The sequence below is a fragment of the Manis javanica genome, chromosome 4 (genome assembly GCF_040802235.1).
Source record: "Manis javanica isolate MJ-LG chromosome 4, MJ_LKY, whole genome shotgun sequence".
Lineage (NCBI taxonomy): Eukaryota > Metazoa > Chordata > Mammalia > Pholidota > Manidae > Manis > Manis javanica.
This window is the reverse complement of record NC_133159.1, coordinates 112,557,574-112,573,897: the sequence shown is the minus strand read 5'-3', so window position 1 is coordinate 112,573,897 and position 16,324 is coordinate 112,557,574.

Sequence of the window (16,324 nt, the reverse complement as noted above, 5' to 3'; positions counted from 1 at the left end):
CGAGAAACGTGCTCTGTTGTGTCTGGTGTGTGCCCTGTGACTGTTGTGTTGTTATTTTTTGAGTTTTGTGTGTGTGTTTGTTTGTGCATTGCATCGAGGTGCCCGTGTGTACATATGTGTGGGGTGTCTGTGTGCGGTTGTGAGTGAGGTGTGTAGTGTTAGAAGAGAGTGCTATGTGCACTTGTTGTTGGTGGTGTGTTTTGTGTGTGGTTTTGTATGTGTTGGGTGTGTTATGCGTGTGTGATTGTGATACGTGTTTAGCTGTGTTTGAGAAGCTGTGTGTGTAATTGGTTGTGTGTGAGGGGAAATGTGTTATCTGTATATGGTTTTGCTTGTGCAGTGTGCCTCCTCGTGTGTGTGGTGTGTACATGGTTAAGTGTGGTTTCTGAGAATTGTGCGCCTTTATGTCCTGTGATGTTTGTGGTGTATGTTGTTTCATCTGATGTGCTTTTTGCATGTTGAGTTTACGTGTGTTCTCTTTGTGTTGGTGGGTGTTTACTCGTGTTTATTGTGGTTATTCCTTGAGTGTGTGTTGTTCGGGGCTTTAAGGGTGGTATGCAGTGGTTGCATTGGTCTACGTTGCTGTGTTGTCAATGCAGGGAGTTGTGTGTGTTATGAGGTGTGATGTATAAATTGTGTGTGATGTTTGTGTGTGTTGTGTGAGGTACTCTGTAATTTGTGGATTATTTTGTGTGTTATGGTAACGTAATTGACGTGTTTCTTTTAGTGTGTGTGTTGTGTGTGCGCTGTTTGTGTCGTGCGTCTTTCTGTGTGGTGTTTTCTGTTTGTTGGGTTTCGTGTTATGTGTGAAGTGCGTTGTCTCTTGTGTACAATGTAGGTTGTGGCTTGCGGTTTTTGTTGTGATTGTGTGTGTATTCCGTGTTGTGTTACATTTCGCATCCTGTGTGCTATTGTGCGTCTTCTGCTCTGAAGTCTGATCTGTTTTGCTTAATGTGCAATGCAGTGTTTATGCGTTTGTGCATGTGGTGCTTCCTGTGTGTCGTTTACTTTCTGTGTTGGGACTTTTGTGTATGTGATGTGTGCAGTTTGGGTACTATGTTGTTTGCAGGGTGTGCTCTGTGTGTATTTCTCCGTGGAGTGCTGTGTGACGGGTGTGTTTGTGGGTGGTCCTGTGCTGTGTGCTTGTAGTGCGTCTGTGTGTTGGGTGTTAGGCGTCTCTTGTGTAGCGTGTTGTGTTCGTGGTTCGGGAACGTTATGTGGTCTGTGAGTGGTTTTCTGTTTCATGTTTAGTGTGTGATCATGCGTGTTACGTGATGTGCAACGTATGTGTTCTCAGTTGCATGTGTGTATTCCTATCTGATTTGCGTATTTTGCTGGTGTGTCATCTGTGCGTTTTACGTGTTGTGTGGGATATTAATTGTGTGCTGTGTCGGATATGCTTTGTATATAGGTTGCGTGCTTTGCATAGTGTTCTGTGAGGCCCTACGCGCTGTACGTTTTATGTGTGTTTTGTGTGATGTGTGCACTCTGTGAAATGTGTTTCATAAACTCAGTGTTCTTTTTGTTGCGGTTTGTGTATTTTGTGCATGTCATTTCGCATGTGTTGTGCGTGGTGCGAGTTTTGCATGTGGTTGTGACTTGCGTGTGTTTGCGTCTGACAGGTGGTGTGTGGGGCTCGCTGTTTGAGTATTGAGGGTAATTTGTGATGCGTGTACTGTGTGTGTTCATGTTGGTCATTGTCCCTCACTGTGTGTATCGCCTTTACTCTGAAAGCCGTGGTTCATGTGTACTGTGTGCAGTTATGTTCTCAGAGTGTGTGCGGTTTGTTGTTTAGTGTGATGTGATGTTTGTGTGTGGAGAGTTTGAATGTAAACTCCTTTCGCGTGTTGGGGTTGCTTTGCATGTGTGTTGTATGTGTTGTGCTGCCGCTCTCCATGTGTGTGAGTGGCCGGCGTGTTGTATGACCTGTGTGTGTTGTTTTATGCCTGTTGTATGCAGGGTGTGTTGTTTGCACTGTTGTGATGTACCCTTCTGTGTGCGTTGTGTTGTGTGTGGTGTGGTTCGTTTGGTTTCGTTGTTTTATGTCTTGCTGTGTGGGTTGTGGTTATGTGATTTTAACTGTGTATTGTGTGTGTTTGATCTGTGTTGTGCTTTCTGGATTTTTCTGTGAAGTGTCCTGTTTTTCGTTGTTGATATGCGGTGGCGAGTGATTTGTGGTGTTTGTTTTGTGATTCTGTGTGTATTCCGTTTTGCTATGCTGTGTGTGCTACACGTGTGCTCTTGTGTGTTTCGGGCTGTGGTGACTGTGATCTGTGGGTCTTGTTTATTTTGTGTGTGTTGTGTGTTGTCCGTGTTGCGTGTGTTGAGTATGTACTGAGTGTGGTGTGGGTTCTTTACTGCTTGTTGAGTTCATTGCTCTGTAATTTTCTCTGTGTGGCATGCAATGTGTGATGTGTGTGGTTGTGAGTCGTGGGTTGTGTGCATTGAGTGTTGTACATTTTGTGTTGTGTGTTGTACATTTGTGATTTTTGATGAGTTATCCGTTGGTGTTTGTATGTGTCCTGTTTTTCTTGTGTGGCTTCCGGTGTCGTGTTTCATGTGTAATGTCTCTGGTCTTTCTGTTGTCTGCTGTGTTGTGTACTCTGTTCCGGGTTTAGTGAGTGCCGTCTGTATGCTTTCTGTGTGTTACGTACACGGTAGATGTTGGTTGGTCTGTGTATTTGGAGCATTCTGTGTGATGTTAGTTCTGCGTTGCACCTGATGTGCTCTGTGAGTGTATGTTTTGTGTGTTTGTGTGTTTTGTTTCGTGGTGCCTCCGCGTGTGTCTGTGCGTGCTCTATATTGCCTTTCTGTGGCTGCGTGTGTTGTGTGTAGTGTGTTGTCGGTCTGTTGTGTAGGTTTTTAATGATTTCGTGTGGAATTGTGCGTGTTGTGCCTGACTTACGCGTGTGCTTGTGATTTGTGTTAGGTTGTGTGTGTGTTTGGCTGTTTGAGCTATGCACGTGACGTGAGGGGTGTTGACTGTGTGCGGATTTGCTCGGTTAGTATGTCTCACGGTGTGTGCAGTACGCAGCTGTGCAATGTTTTTCGTGTGTGTTGTGACCATTTACGTACCTGGTGTGTGGTGTGTCTCTTGTGACTCTCGTTTCACGTTGTCTGTGTTGTGTGTGTGTTCTGCGCTGTGCTCCTGTGTGACGGTGCATGTGTTTTGTGCCTGTGCGTGGTTGTGTTGGTAGTGTGTAGTGTATGCAATGTGCGCTGTCTTCTTTGTTGGTTATGTGTGTTTTGCCTAGGGATGGGCGTTGGGTGTGTTTTCCGTGTGTGATTGTGATTTGTGTGTGGTTGTGTTTGAGTGGTGATGTGTGTGTTTGGTTTTCACGTTTGTGATGTGAGATGCATTCTGTGTGTGGTTGTGTTTGTTTAGTGTTCCTCATGGAGTGTGGTGCATGTACTCTCGCAAATGAGATTCGTGTGTTCCACGAGAAACGTGCTCTGTTGTGTCTGGTGTGTGCCCTGTGACTGTTGTGTTGTTATTTTTTGAGTTTTGTGTGTGTGTTTGTTTGTGCATTGCATCGAGGTGCCCGTGTGTACATATGTGTGGGGTGTCTGTGTGCGGTTGTGAGTGAGGTGTGTAGTGTTAGAAGAGAGTGCTATGTGCACTTGTTGTTGGTGGTGTGTTTTGTGTGTGGTTTTGTATGTGTTGGGTGTGTTATGCGTGTGTGATTGTGATACGTGTTTAGCTGTGTTTGAGAAGCTGTGTGTGTAATTGGTTGTGTGTGAGGGGAAATGTGTTATCTGTATATGGTTTTGCTTGTGCAGTGTGCCTCCTCGTGTGTGTGGTGTGTACATGGTTAAGTGTGGTTTCTGAGAATTGTGCGCCTTTATGTCCTGTGATGTTTGTGGTGTATGTTGTTTCATCTGATGTGCTTTTTGCATGTTGAGTTTACGTGTGTTCTCTTTGTGTTGGTGGGTGTTTACTCGTGTTTATTGTGGTTATTCCTTGAGTGTGTGTTGTTCGGGGCTTTAAGGGTGGTATGCAGTGGTTGCATTGGTCTACGTTGCTGTGTTGTCAATGCAGGGAGTTGTGTGTGTTATGAGGTGTGATGTATAAATTGTGTGTGATGTTTGTGTGTGTTGTGTGAGGTACTCTGTAATTTGTGGATTATTTTGTGTGTTATGGTAACGTAATTGACGTGTTTCTTTTAGTGTGTGTGTTGTGTGTGCGCTGTTTGTGTCGTGCGTCTTTCTGTGTGGTGTTTTCTGTTTGTTGGGTTTCGTGTTATGTGTGAAGTGCGTTGTCTCTTGTGTACAATGTAGGTTGTGGCTTGCGGTTTTTGTTGTGATTGTGTGTGTATTCCGTGTTGTGTTACATTTCGCATCCTGTGTGCTATTGTGCGTCTTCTGCTCTGAAGTCTGATCTGTTTTGCTTAATGTGCAATGCAGTGTTTATGCGTTTGTGCATGTGGTGCTTCCTGTGTGTCGTTTACTTTCTGTGTTGGGACTTTTGTGTATGTGATGTGTGCAGTTTGGGTACTATGTTGTTTGCAGGGTGTGCTCTGTGTGTATTTCTCCGTGGAGTGCTGTGTGACGGGTGTGTTTGTGGGTGGTCCTGTGCTGTGTGCTTGTAGTGCGTCTGTGTGTTGGGTGTTAGGCGTCTCTTGTGTAGCGTGTTGTGTTCGTGGTTCGGGAACGTTATGTGGTCTGTGAGTGGTTTTCTGTTTCATGTTTAGTGTGTGATCATGCGTGTTACGTGATGTGCAACGTATGTGTTCTCAGTTGCATGTGTGTATTCCTATCTGATTTGCGTATTTTGCTGGTGTGTCATCTGTGCGTTTTACGTGTTGTGTGGGATATTAATTGTGTGCTGTGTCGGATATGCTTTGTATATAGGTTGCGTGCTTTGCATAGTGTTCTGTGAGGCCCTACGCGCTGTACGTTTTATGTGTGTTTTGTGTGATGTGTGCACTCTGTGAAATGTGTTTCATAAACTCAGTGTTCTTTTTGTTGCGGTTTGTGTATTTTGTGCATGTCATTTCGCATGTGTTGTGCGTGGTGCGAGTTTTGCATGTGGTTGTGACTTGCGTGTGTTTGCGTCTGACAGGTGGTGTGTGGGGCTCGCTGTTTGAGTATTGAGGGTAATTTGTGATGCGTGTACTGTGTGTGTTCATGTTGGTCATTGTCCCTCACTGTGTGTATCGCCTTTACTCTGAAAGCCGTGGTTCATGTGTACTGTGTGCAGTTATGTTCTCAGAGTGTGTGCGGTTTGTTGTTTAGTGTGATGTGATGTTTGTGTGTGGAGAGTTTGAATGTAAACTCCTTTCGCGTGTTGGGGTTGCTTTGCATGTGTGTTGTATGTGTTGTGCTGCCGCTCTCCATGTGTGTGAGTGGCCGGCGTGTTGTATGACCTGTGTGTGTTGTTTTATGCCTGTTGTATGCAGGGTGTGTTGTTTGCACTGTTGTGATGTACCCTTCTGTGTGCGTTGTGTTGTGTGTGGTGTGGTTCGTTTGGTTTCGTTGTTTTATGTCTTGCTGTGTGGGTTGTGGTTATGTGATTTTAACTGTGTATTGTGTGTGTTTGATCTGTGTTGTGCTTTCTGGATTTTTCTGTGAAGTGTCCTGTTTTTCGTTGTTGATATGCGGTGGCGAGTGATTTGTGGTGTTTGTTTTGTGATTCTGTGTGTATTCCGTTTTGCTATGCTGTGTGTGCTACACGTGTGCTCTTGTGTGTTTCGGGCTGTGGTGACTGTGATCTGTGGGTCTTGTTTATTTTGTGTGTGTTGTGTGTTGTCCGTGTTGCGTGTGTTGAGTATGTACTGAGTGTGGTGTGGGTTCTTTACTGCTTGTTGAGTTCATTGCTCTGTAATTTTCTCTGTGTGGCATGCAATGTGTGATGTGTGTGGTTGTGAGTCGTGGGTTGTGTGCATTGAGTGTTGTACATTTTGTGTTGTGTGTTGTACATTTGTGATTTTTGATGAGTTATCCGTTGGTGTTTGTATGTGTCCTGTTTTTCTTGTGTGGCTTCCGGTGTCGTGTTTCATGTGTAATGTCTCTGGTCTTTCTGTTGTCTGCTGTGTTGTGTACTCTGTTCCGGGTTTAGTGAGTGCCGTCTGTATGCTTTCTGTGTGTTACGTACACGGTAGATGTTGGTTGGTCTGTGTATTTGGAGCATTCTGTGTGATGTTAGTTCTGCGTTGCACCTGATGTGCTCTGTGAGTGTATGTTTTGTGTGTTTGTGTGTTTTGTTTCGTGGTGCCTCCGCGTGTGTCTGTGCGTGCTCTATATTGCCTTTCTGTGGCTGCGTGTGTTGTGTGTAGTGTGTTGTCGGTCTGTTGTGTAGGTTTTTAATGATTTCGTGTGGAATTGTGCGTGTTGTGCCTGACTTACGCGTGTGCTTGTGATTTGTGTTAGGTTGTGTGTGTGTTTGGCTGTTTGAGCTATGCACGTGACGTGAGGGGTGTTGACTGTGTGCGGATTTGCTCGGTTAGTATGTCTCACGGTGTGTGCAGTACGCAGCTGTGCAATGTTTTTCGTGTGTGTTGTGACCATTTACGTACCTGGTGTGTGGTGTGTCTCTTGTGACTCTCGTTTCACGTTGTCTGTGTTGTGTGTGTGTTCTGCGCTGTGCTCCTGTGTGACGGTGCATGTGTTTTGTGCCTGTGCGTGGTTGTGTTGGTAGTGTGTAGTGTATGCAATGTGCGCTGTCTTCTTTGTTGGTTATGTGTGTTTTGCCTAGGGATGGGCGTTGGGTGTGTTTTCCGTGTGTGATTGTGATTTGTGTGTGGTTGTGTTTGAGTGGTGATGTGTGTGTTTGGTTTTCACGTTTGTGATGTGAGATGCATTCTGTGTGTGGTTGTGTTTGTTTAGTGTTCCTCATGGAGTGTGGTGCATGTACTCTCGCAAATGAGATTCGTGTGTTCCACGAGAAACGTGCTCTGTTGTGTCTGGTGTGTGCCCTGTGACTGTTGTGTTGTTATTTTTTGAGTTTTGTGTGTGTGTTTGTTTGTGCATTGCATCGAGGTGCCCGTGTGTACATATGTGTGGGGTGTCTGTGTGCGGTTGTGAGTGAGGTGTGTAGTGTTAGAAGAGAGTGCTATGTGCACTTGTTGTTGGTGGTGTGTTTTGTGTGTGGTTTTGTATGTGTTGGGTGTGTTATGCGTGTGTGATTGTGATACGTGTTTAGCTGTGTTTGAGAAGCTGTGTGTGTAATTGGTTGTGTGTGAGGGGAAATGTGTTATCTGTATATGGTTTTGCTTGTGCAGTGTGCCTCCTCGTGTGTGTGGTGTGTACATGGTTAAGTGTGGTTTCTGAGAATTGTGCGCCTTTATGTCCTGTGATGTTTGTGGTGTATGTTGTTTCATCTGATGTGCTTTTTGCATGTTGAGTTTACGTGTGTTCTCTTTGTGTTGGTGGGTGTTTACTCGTGTTTATTGTGGTTATTCCTTGAGTGTGTGTTGTTCGGGGCTTTAAGGGTGGTATGCAGTGGTTGCATTGGTCTACGTTGCTGTGTTGTCAATGCAGGGAGTTGTGTGTGTTATGAGGTGTGATGTATAAATTGTGTGTGATGTTTGTGTGTGTTGTGTGAGGTACTCTGTAATTTGTGGATTATTTTGTGTGTTATGGTAACGTAATTGACGTGTTTCTTTTAGTGTGTGTGTTGTGTGTGCGCTGTTTGTGTCGTGCGTCTTTCTGTGTGGTGTTTTCTGTTTGTTGGGTTTCGTGTTATGTGTGAAGTGCGTTGTCTCTTGTGTACAATGTAGGTTGTGGCTTGCGGTTTTTGTTGTGATTGTGTGTGTATTCCGTGTTGTGTTACATTTCGCATCCTGTGTGCTATTGTGCGTCTTCTGCTCTGAAGTCTGATCTGTTTTGCTTAATGTGCAATGCAGTGTTTATGCGTTTGTGCATGTGGTGCTTCCTGTGTGTCGTTTACTTTCTGTGTTGGGACTTTTGTGTATGTGATGTGTGCAGTTTGGGTACTATGTTGTTTGCAGGGTGTGCTCTGTGTGTATTTCTCCGTGGAGTGCTGTGTGACGGGTGTGTTTGTGGGTGGTCCTGTGCTGTGTGCTTGTAGTGCGTCTGTGTGTTGGGTGTTAGGCGTCTCTTGTGTAGCGTGTTGTGTTCGTGGTTCGGGAACGTTATGTGGTCTGTGAGTGGTTTTCTGTTTCATGTTTAGTGTGTGATCATGCGTGTTACGTGATGTGCAACGTATGTGTTCTCAGTTGCATGTGTGTATTCCTATCTGATTTGCGTATTTTGCTGGTGTGTCATCTGTGCGTTTTACGTGTTGTGTGGGATATTAATTGTGTGCTGTGTCGGATATGCTTTGTATATAGGTTGCGTGCTTTGCATAGTGTTCTGTGAGGCCCTACGCGCTGTACGTTTTATGTGTGTTTTGTGTGATGTGTGCACTCTGTGAAATGTGTTTCATAAACTCAGTGTTCTTTTTGTTGCGGTTTGTGTATTTTGTGCATGTCATTTCGCATGTGTTGTGCGTGGTGCGAGTTTTGCATGTGGTTGTGACTTGCGTGTGTTTGCGTCTGACAGGTGGTGTGTGGGGCTCGCTGTTTGAGTATTGAGGGTAATTTGTGATGCGTGTACTGTGTGTGTTCATGTTGGTCATTGTCCCTCACTGTGTGTATCGCCTTTACTCTGAAAGCCGTGGTTCATGTGTACTGTGTGCAGTTATGTTCTCAGAGTGTGTGCGGTTTGTTGTTTAGTGTGATGTGATGTTTGTGTGTGGAGAGTTTGAATGTAAACTCCTTTCGCGTGTTGGGGTTGCTTTGCATGTGTGTTGTATGTGTTGTGCTGCCGCTCTCCATGTGTGTGAGTGGCCGGCGTGTTGTATGACCTGTGTGTGTTGTTTTATGCCTGTTGTATGCAGGGTGTGTTGTTTGCACTGTTGTGATGTACCCTTCTGTGTGCGTTGTGTTGTGTGTGGTGTGGTTCGTTTGGTTTCGTTGTTTTATGTCTTGCTGTGTGGGTTGTGGTTATGTGATTTTAACTGTGTATTGTGTGTGTTTGATCTGTGTTGTGCTTTCTGGATTTTTCTGTGAAGTGTCCTGTTTTTCGTTGTTGATATGCGGTGGCGAGTGATTTGTGGTGTTTGTTTTGTGATTCTGTGTGTATTCCGTTTTGCTATGCTGTGTGTGCTACACGTGTGCTCTTGTGTGTTTCGGGCTGTGGTGACTGTGATCTGTGGGTCTTGTTTATTTTGTGTGTGTTGTGTGTTGTCCGTGTTGCGTGTGTTGAGTATGTACTGAGTGTGGTGTGGGTTCTTTACTGCTTGTTGAGTTCATTGCTCTGTAATTTTCTCTGTGTGGCATGCAATGTGTGATGTGTGTGGTTGTGAGTCGTGGGTTGTGTGCATTGAGTGTTGTACATTTTGTGTTGTGTGTTGTACATTTGTGATTTTTGATGAGTTATCCGTTGGTGTTTGTATGTGTCCTGTTTTTCTTGTGTGGCTTCCGGTGTCGTGTTTCATGTGTAATGTCTCTGGTCTTTCTGTTGTCTGCTGTGTTGTGTACTCTGTTCCGGGTTTAGTGAGTGCCGTCTGTATGCTTTCTGTGTGTTACGTACACGGTAGATGTTGGTTGGTCTGTGTATTTGGAGCATTCTGTGTGATGTTAGTTCTGCGTTGCACCTGATGTGCTCTGTGAGTGTATGTTTTGTGTGTTTGTGTGTTTTGTTTCGTGGTGCCTCCGCGTGTGTCTGTGCGTGCTCTATATTGCCTTTCTGTGGCTGCGTGTGTTGTGTGTAGTGTGTTGTCGGTCTGTTGTGTAGGTTTTTAATGATTTCGTGTGGAATTGTGCGTGTTGTGCCTGACTTACGCGTGTGCTTGTGATTTGTGTTAGGTTGTGTGTGTGTTTGGCTGTTTGAGCTATGCACGTGACGTGAGGGGTGTTGACTGTGTGCGGATTTGCTCGGTTAGTATGTCTCACGGTGTGTGCAGTACGCAGCTGTGCAATGTTTTTCGTGTGTGTTGTGACCATTTACGTACCTGGTGTGTGGTGTGTCTCTTGTGACTCTCGTTTCACGTTGTCTGTGTTGTGTGTGTGTTCTGCGCTGTGCTCCTGTGTGACGGTGCATGTGTTTTGTGCCTGTGCGTGGTTGTGTTGGTAGTGTGTAGTGTATGCAATGTGCGCTGTCTTCTTTGTTGGTTATGTGTGTTTTGCCTAGGGATGGGCGTTGGGTGTGTTTTCCGTGTGTGATTGTGATTTGTGTGTGGTTGTGTTTGAGTGGTGATGTGTGTGTTTGGTTTTCACGTTTGTGATGTGAGATGCATTCTGTGTGTGGTTGTGTTTGTTTAGTGTTCCTCATGGAGTGTGGTGCATGTACTCTCGCAAATGAGATTCGTGTGTTCCACGAGAAACGTGCTCTGTTGTGTCTGGTGTGTGCCCTGTGACTGTTGTGTTGTTATTTTTTGAGTTTTGTGTGTGTGTTTGTTTGTGCATTGCATCGAGGTGCCCGTGTGTACATATGTGTGGGGTGTCTGTGTGCGGTTGTGAGTGAGGTGTGTAGTGTTAGAAGAGAGTGCTATGTGCACTTGTTGTTGGTGGTGTGTTTTGTGTGTGGTTTTGTATGTGTTGGGTGTGTTATGCGTGTGTGATTGTGATACGTGTTTAGCTGTGTTTGAGAAGCTGTGTGTGTAATTGGTTGTGTGTGAGGGGAAATGTGTTATCTGTATATGGTTTTGCTTGTGCAGTGTGCCTCCTCGTGTGTGTGGTGTGTACATGGTTAAGTGTGGTTTCTGAGAATTGTGCGCCTTTATGTCCTGTGATGTTTGTGGTGTATGTTGTTTCATCTGATGTGCTTTTTGCATGTTGAGTTTACGTGTGTTCTCTTTGTGTTGGTGGGTGTTTACTCGTGTTTATTGTGGTTATTCCTTGAGTGTGTGTTGTTCGGGGCTTTAAGGGTGGTATGCAGTGGTTGCATTGGTCTACGTTGCTGTGTTGTCAATGCAGGGAGTTGTGTGTGTTATGAGGTGTGATGTATAAATTGTGTGTGATGTTTGTGTGTGTTGTGTGAGGTACTCTGTAATTTGTGGATTATTTTGTGTGTTATGGTAACGTAATTGACGTGTTTCTTTTAGTGTGTGTGTTGTGTGTGCGCTGTTTGTGTCGTGCGTCTTTCTGTGTGGTGTTTTCTGTTTGTTGGGTTTCGTGTTATGTGTGAAGTGCGTTGTCTCTTGTGTACAATGTAGGTTGTGGCTTGCGGTTTTTGTTGTGATTGTGTGTGTATTCCGTGTTGTGTTACATTTCGCATCCTGTGTGCTATTGTGCGTCTTCTGCTCTGAAGTCTGATCTGTTTTGCTTAATGTGCAATGCAGTGTTTATGCGTTTGTGCATGTGGTGCTTCCTGTGTGTCGTTTACTTTCTGTGTTGGGACTTTTGTGTATGTGATGTGTGCAGTTTGGGTACTATGTTGTTTGCAGGGTGTGCTCTGTGTGTATTTCTCCGTGGAGTGCTGTGTGACGGGTGTGTTTGTGGGTGGTCCTGTGCTGTGTGCTTGTAGTGCGTCTGTGTGTTGGGTGTTAGGCGTCTCTTGTGTAGCGTGTTGTGTTCGTGGTTCGGGAACGTTATGTGGTCTGTGAGTGGTTTTCTGTTTCATGTTTAGTGTGTGATCATGCGTGTTACGTGATGTGCAACGTATGTGTTCTCAGTTGCATGTGTGTATTCCTATCTGATTTGCGTATTTTGCTGGTGTGTCATCTGTGCGTTTTACGTGTTGTGTGGGATATTAATTGTGTGCTGTGTCGGATATGCTTTGTATATAGGTTGCGTGCTTTGCATAGTGTTCTGTGAGGCCCTACGCGCTGTACGTTTTATGTGTGTTTTGTGTGATGTGTGCACTCTGTGAAATGTGTTTCATAAACTCAGTGTTCTTTTTGTTGCGGTTTGTGTATTTTGTGCATGTCATTTCGCATGTGTTGTGCGTGGTGCGAGTTTTGCATGTGGTTGTGACTTGCGTGTGTTTGCGTCTGACAGGTGGTGTGTGGGGCTCGCTGTTTGAGTATTGAGGGTAATTTGTGATGCGTGTACTGTGTGTGTTCATGTTGGTCATTGTCCCTCACTGTGTGTATCGCCTTTACTCTGAAAGCCGTGGTTCATGTGTACTGTGTGCAGTTATGTTCTCAGAGTGTGTGCGGTTTGTTGTTTAGTGTGATGTGATGTTTGTGTGTGGAGAGTTTGAATGTAAACTCCTTTCGCGTGTTGGGGTTGCTTTGCATGTGTGTTGTATGTGTTGTGCTGCCGCTCTCCATGTGTGTGAGTGGCCGGCGTGTTGTATGACCTGTGTGTGTTGTTTTATGCCTGTTGTATGCAGGGTGTGTTGTTTGCACTGTTGTGATGTACCCTTCTGTGTGCGTTGTGTTGTGTGTGGTGTGGTTCGTTTGGTTTCGTTGTTTTATGTCTTGCTGTGTGGGTTGTGGTTATGTGATTTTAACTGTGTATTGTGTGTGTTTGATCTGTGTTGTGCTTTCTGGATTTTTCTGTGAAGTGTCCTGTTTTTCGTTGTTGATATGCGGTGGCGAGTGATTTGTGGTGTTTGTTTTGTGATTCTGTGTGTATTCCGTTTTGCTATGCTGTGTGTGCTACACGTGTGCTCTTGTGTGTTTCGGGCTGTGGTGACTGTGATCTGTGGGTCTTGTTTATTTTGTGTGTGTTGTGTGTTGTCCGTGTTGCGTGTGTTGAGTATGTACTGAGTGTGGTGTGGGTTCTTTACTGCTTGTTGAGTTCATTGCTCTGTAATTTTCTCTGTGTGGCATGCAATGTGTGATGTGTGTGGTTGTGAGTCGTGGGTTGTGTGCATTGAGTGTTGTACATTTTGTGTTGTGTGTTGTACATTTGTGATTTTTGATGAGTTATCCGTTGGTGTTTGTATGTGTCCTGTTTTTCTTGTGTGGCTTCCGGTGTCGTGTTTCATGTGTAATGTCTCTGGTCTTTCTGTTGTCTGCTGTGTTGTGTACTCTGTTCCGGGTTTAGTGAGTGCCGTCTGTATGCTTTCTGTGTGTTACGTACACGGTAGATGTTGGTTGGTCTGTGTATTTGGAGCATTCTGTGTGATGTTAGTTCTGCGTTGCACCTGATGTGCTCTGTGAGTGTATGTTTTGTGTGTTTGTGTGTTTTGTTTCGTGGTGCCTCCGCGTGTGTCTGTGCGTGCTCTATATTGCCTTTCTGTGGCTGCGTGTGTTGTGTGTAGTGTGTTGTCGGTCTGTTGTGTAGGTTTTTAATGATTTCGTGTGGAATTGTGCGTGTTGTGCCTGACTTACGCGTGTGCTTGTGATTTGTGTTAGGTTGTGTGTGTGTTTGGCTGTTTGAGCTATGCACGTGACGTGAGGGGTGTTGACTGTGTGCGGATTTGCTCGGTTAGTATGTCTCACGGTGTGTGCAGTACGCAGCTGTGCAATGTTTTTCGTGTGTGTTGTGACCATTTACGTACCTGGTGTGTGGTGTGTCTCTTGTGACTCTCGTTTCACGTTGTCTGTGTTGTGTGTGTGTTCTGCGCTGTGCTCCTGTGTGACGGTGCATGTGTTTTGTGCCTGTGCGTGGTTGTGTTGGTAGTGTGTAGTGTATGCAATGTGCGCTGTCTTCTTTGTTGGTTATGTGTGTTTTGCCTAGGGATGGGCGTTGGGTGTGTTTTCCGTGTGTGATTGTGATTTGTGTGTGGTTGTGTTTGAGTGGTGATGTGTGTGTTTGGTTTTCACGTTTGTGATGTGAGATGCATTCTGTGTGTGGTTGTGTTTGTTTAGTGTTCCTCATGGAGTGTGGTGCATGTACTCTCGCAAATGAGATTCGTGTGTTCCACGAGAAACGTGCTCTGTTGTGTCTGGTGTGTGCCCTGTGACTGTTGTGTTGTTATTTTTTGAGTTTTGTGTGTGTGTTTGTTTGTGCATTGCATCGAGGTGCCCGTGTGTACATATGTGTGGGGTGTCTGTGTGCGGTTGTGAGTGAGGTGTGTAGTGTTAGAAGAGAGTGCTATGTGCCCTTGTTGTTGGTGGTGTGTTTTGTGTGTGGTTTTGTATGTGTTGGGTGTGTTATGCGTGTGTGATTGTGATACGTGTTTAGCTGTGTTTGAGAAGCTGTGTGTGTAATTGGTTGTGTGTGAGGGGAAATGTGTTATCTGTATATGGTTTTGCTTGTGCAGTGTGCCTCCTCGTGTGTGTGGTGTGTACATGGTTAAGTGTGGTTTCTGAGAATTGTGCGCCTTTATGTCCTGTGATGTTTGTGGTGTATGTTGTTTCATCTGATGTGCTTTTTGCATGTTGAGTTTACGTGTGTTCTCTTTGTGTTGGTGGGTGTTTACTCGTGTTTATTGTGGTTATTCCTTGAGTGTGTGTTGTTCGGGGCTTTAAGGGTGGTATGCAGTGGTTGCATTGGTCTACGTTGCTGTGTTGTCAATGCAGGGAGTTGTGTGTGTTATGAGGTGTGATGTATAAATTGTGTGTGATGTTTGTGTGTGTTGTGTGAGGTACTCTGTAATTTGTGGATTATTTTGTGTGTTATGGTAACGTAATTGACGTGTTTCTTTTAGTGTGTGTGTTGTGTGTGCGCTGTTTGTGTCGTGCGTCTTTCTGTGTGGTGTTTTCTGTTTGTTGGGTTTCGTGTTATGTGTGAAGTGCGTTGTCTCTTGTGTACAATGTAGGTTGTGGCTTGCGGTTTTTGTTGTGATTGTGTGTGTATTCCGTGTTGTGTTACATTTCGCATCCTGTGTGCTATTGTGCGTCTTCTGCTCTGAAGTCTGATCTGTTTTGCTTAATGTGCAATGCAGTGTTTATGCGTTTGTGCATGTGGTGCTTCCTGTGTGTCGTTTACTTTCTGTGTTGGGACTTTTGTGTATGTGATGTGTGCAGTTTGGGTACTATGTTGTTTGCAGGGTGTGCTCTGTGTGTATTTCTCCGTGGAGTGCTGTGTGACGGGTGTGTTTGTGGGTGGTCCTGTGCTGTGTGCTTGTAGTGCGTCTGTGTGTTGGGTGTTAGGCGTCTCTTGTGTAGCGTGTTGTGTTCGTGGTTCGGGAACGTTATGTGGTCTGTGAGTGGTTTTCTGTTTCATGTTTAGTGTGTGATCATGCGTGTTACGTGATGTGCAACGTATGTGTTCTCAGTTGCATGTGTGTATTCCTATCTGATTTGCGTATTTTGCTGGTGTGTCATCTGTGCGTTTTACGTGTTGTGTGGGATATTAATTGTGTGCTGTGTCGGATATGCTTTGTATATAGGTTGCGTGCTTTGCATAGTGTTCTGTGAGGCCCTACGCGCTGTACGTTTTATGTGTGTTTTGTGTGATGTGTGCACTCTGTGAAATGTGTTTCATAAACTCAGTGTTCTTTTTGTTGCGGTTTGTGTATTTTGTGCATGTCATTTCGCATGTGTTGTGCGTGGTGCGAGTTTTGCATGTGGTTGTGACTTGCGTGTGTTTGCGTCTGACAGGTGGTGTGTGGGGCTCGCTGTTTGAGTATTGAGGGTAATTTGTGATGCGTGTACTGTGTGTGTTCATGTTGGTCATTGTCCCTCACTGTGTGTATCGCCTTTACTCTGAAAGCCGTGGTTCATGTGTACTGTGTGCAGTTATGTTCTCAGAGTGTGTGCGGTTTGTTGTTTAGTGTGATGTGATGTTTGTGTGTGGAGAGTTTGAATGTAAACTCCTTTCGCGTGTTGGGGTTGCTTTGCATGTGTGTTGTATGTGTTGTGCTGCCGCTCTCCATGTGTGTGAGTGGCCGGCGTGTTGTATGACCTGTGTGTGTTGTTTTATGCCTGTTGTATGCAGGGTGTGTTGTTTGCACTGTTGTGATGTACCCTTCTGTGTGCGTTGTGTTGTGTGTGGTGTGGTTCGTTTGGTTTCGTTGTTTTATGTCTTGCTGTGTGGGTTGTGGTTATGTGATTTTAACTGTGTATTGTGTGTGTTTGATCTGTGTTGTGCTTTCTGGATTTTTCTGTGAAGTGTCCTGTTTTTCGTTGTTGATATGCGGTGGCGAGTGATTTGTGGTGTTTGTTTTGTGATTCTGTGTGTATTCCGTTTTGCTATGCTGTGTGTGCTACACGTGTGCTCTTGTGTGTTTCGGGCTGTGGTGACTGTGATCTGTGGGTCTTGTTTATTTTGTGTGTGTTGTGTGTTGTCCGTGTTGCGTGTGTTGAGTATGTACTGAGTGTGGTGTGGGTTCTTTACTGCTTGTTGAGTTCATTGCTCTGTAATTTTCTCTGTGTGGCATGCAATGTGTGATGTGTGTGGTTGTGAGTCGTGGTTGTGTGCATTGAGTGTTGTACATTTTGTGTTGTGTGTACTTGTGATTTGTGATTTGATGAGTTATCCGTTGGTGTTTGTATGTGTCCTGTTTTTCTTGTGTGGCTTCCGGTGTCGTGTTTCATGTGTAA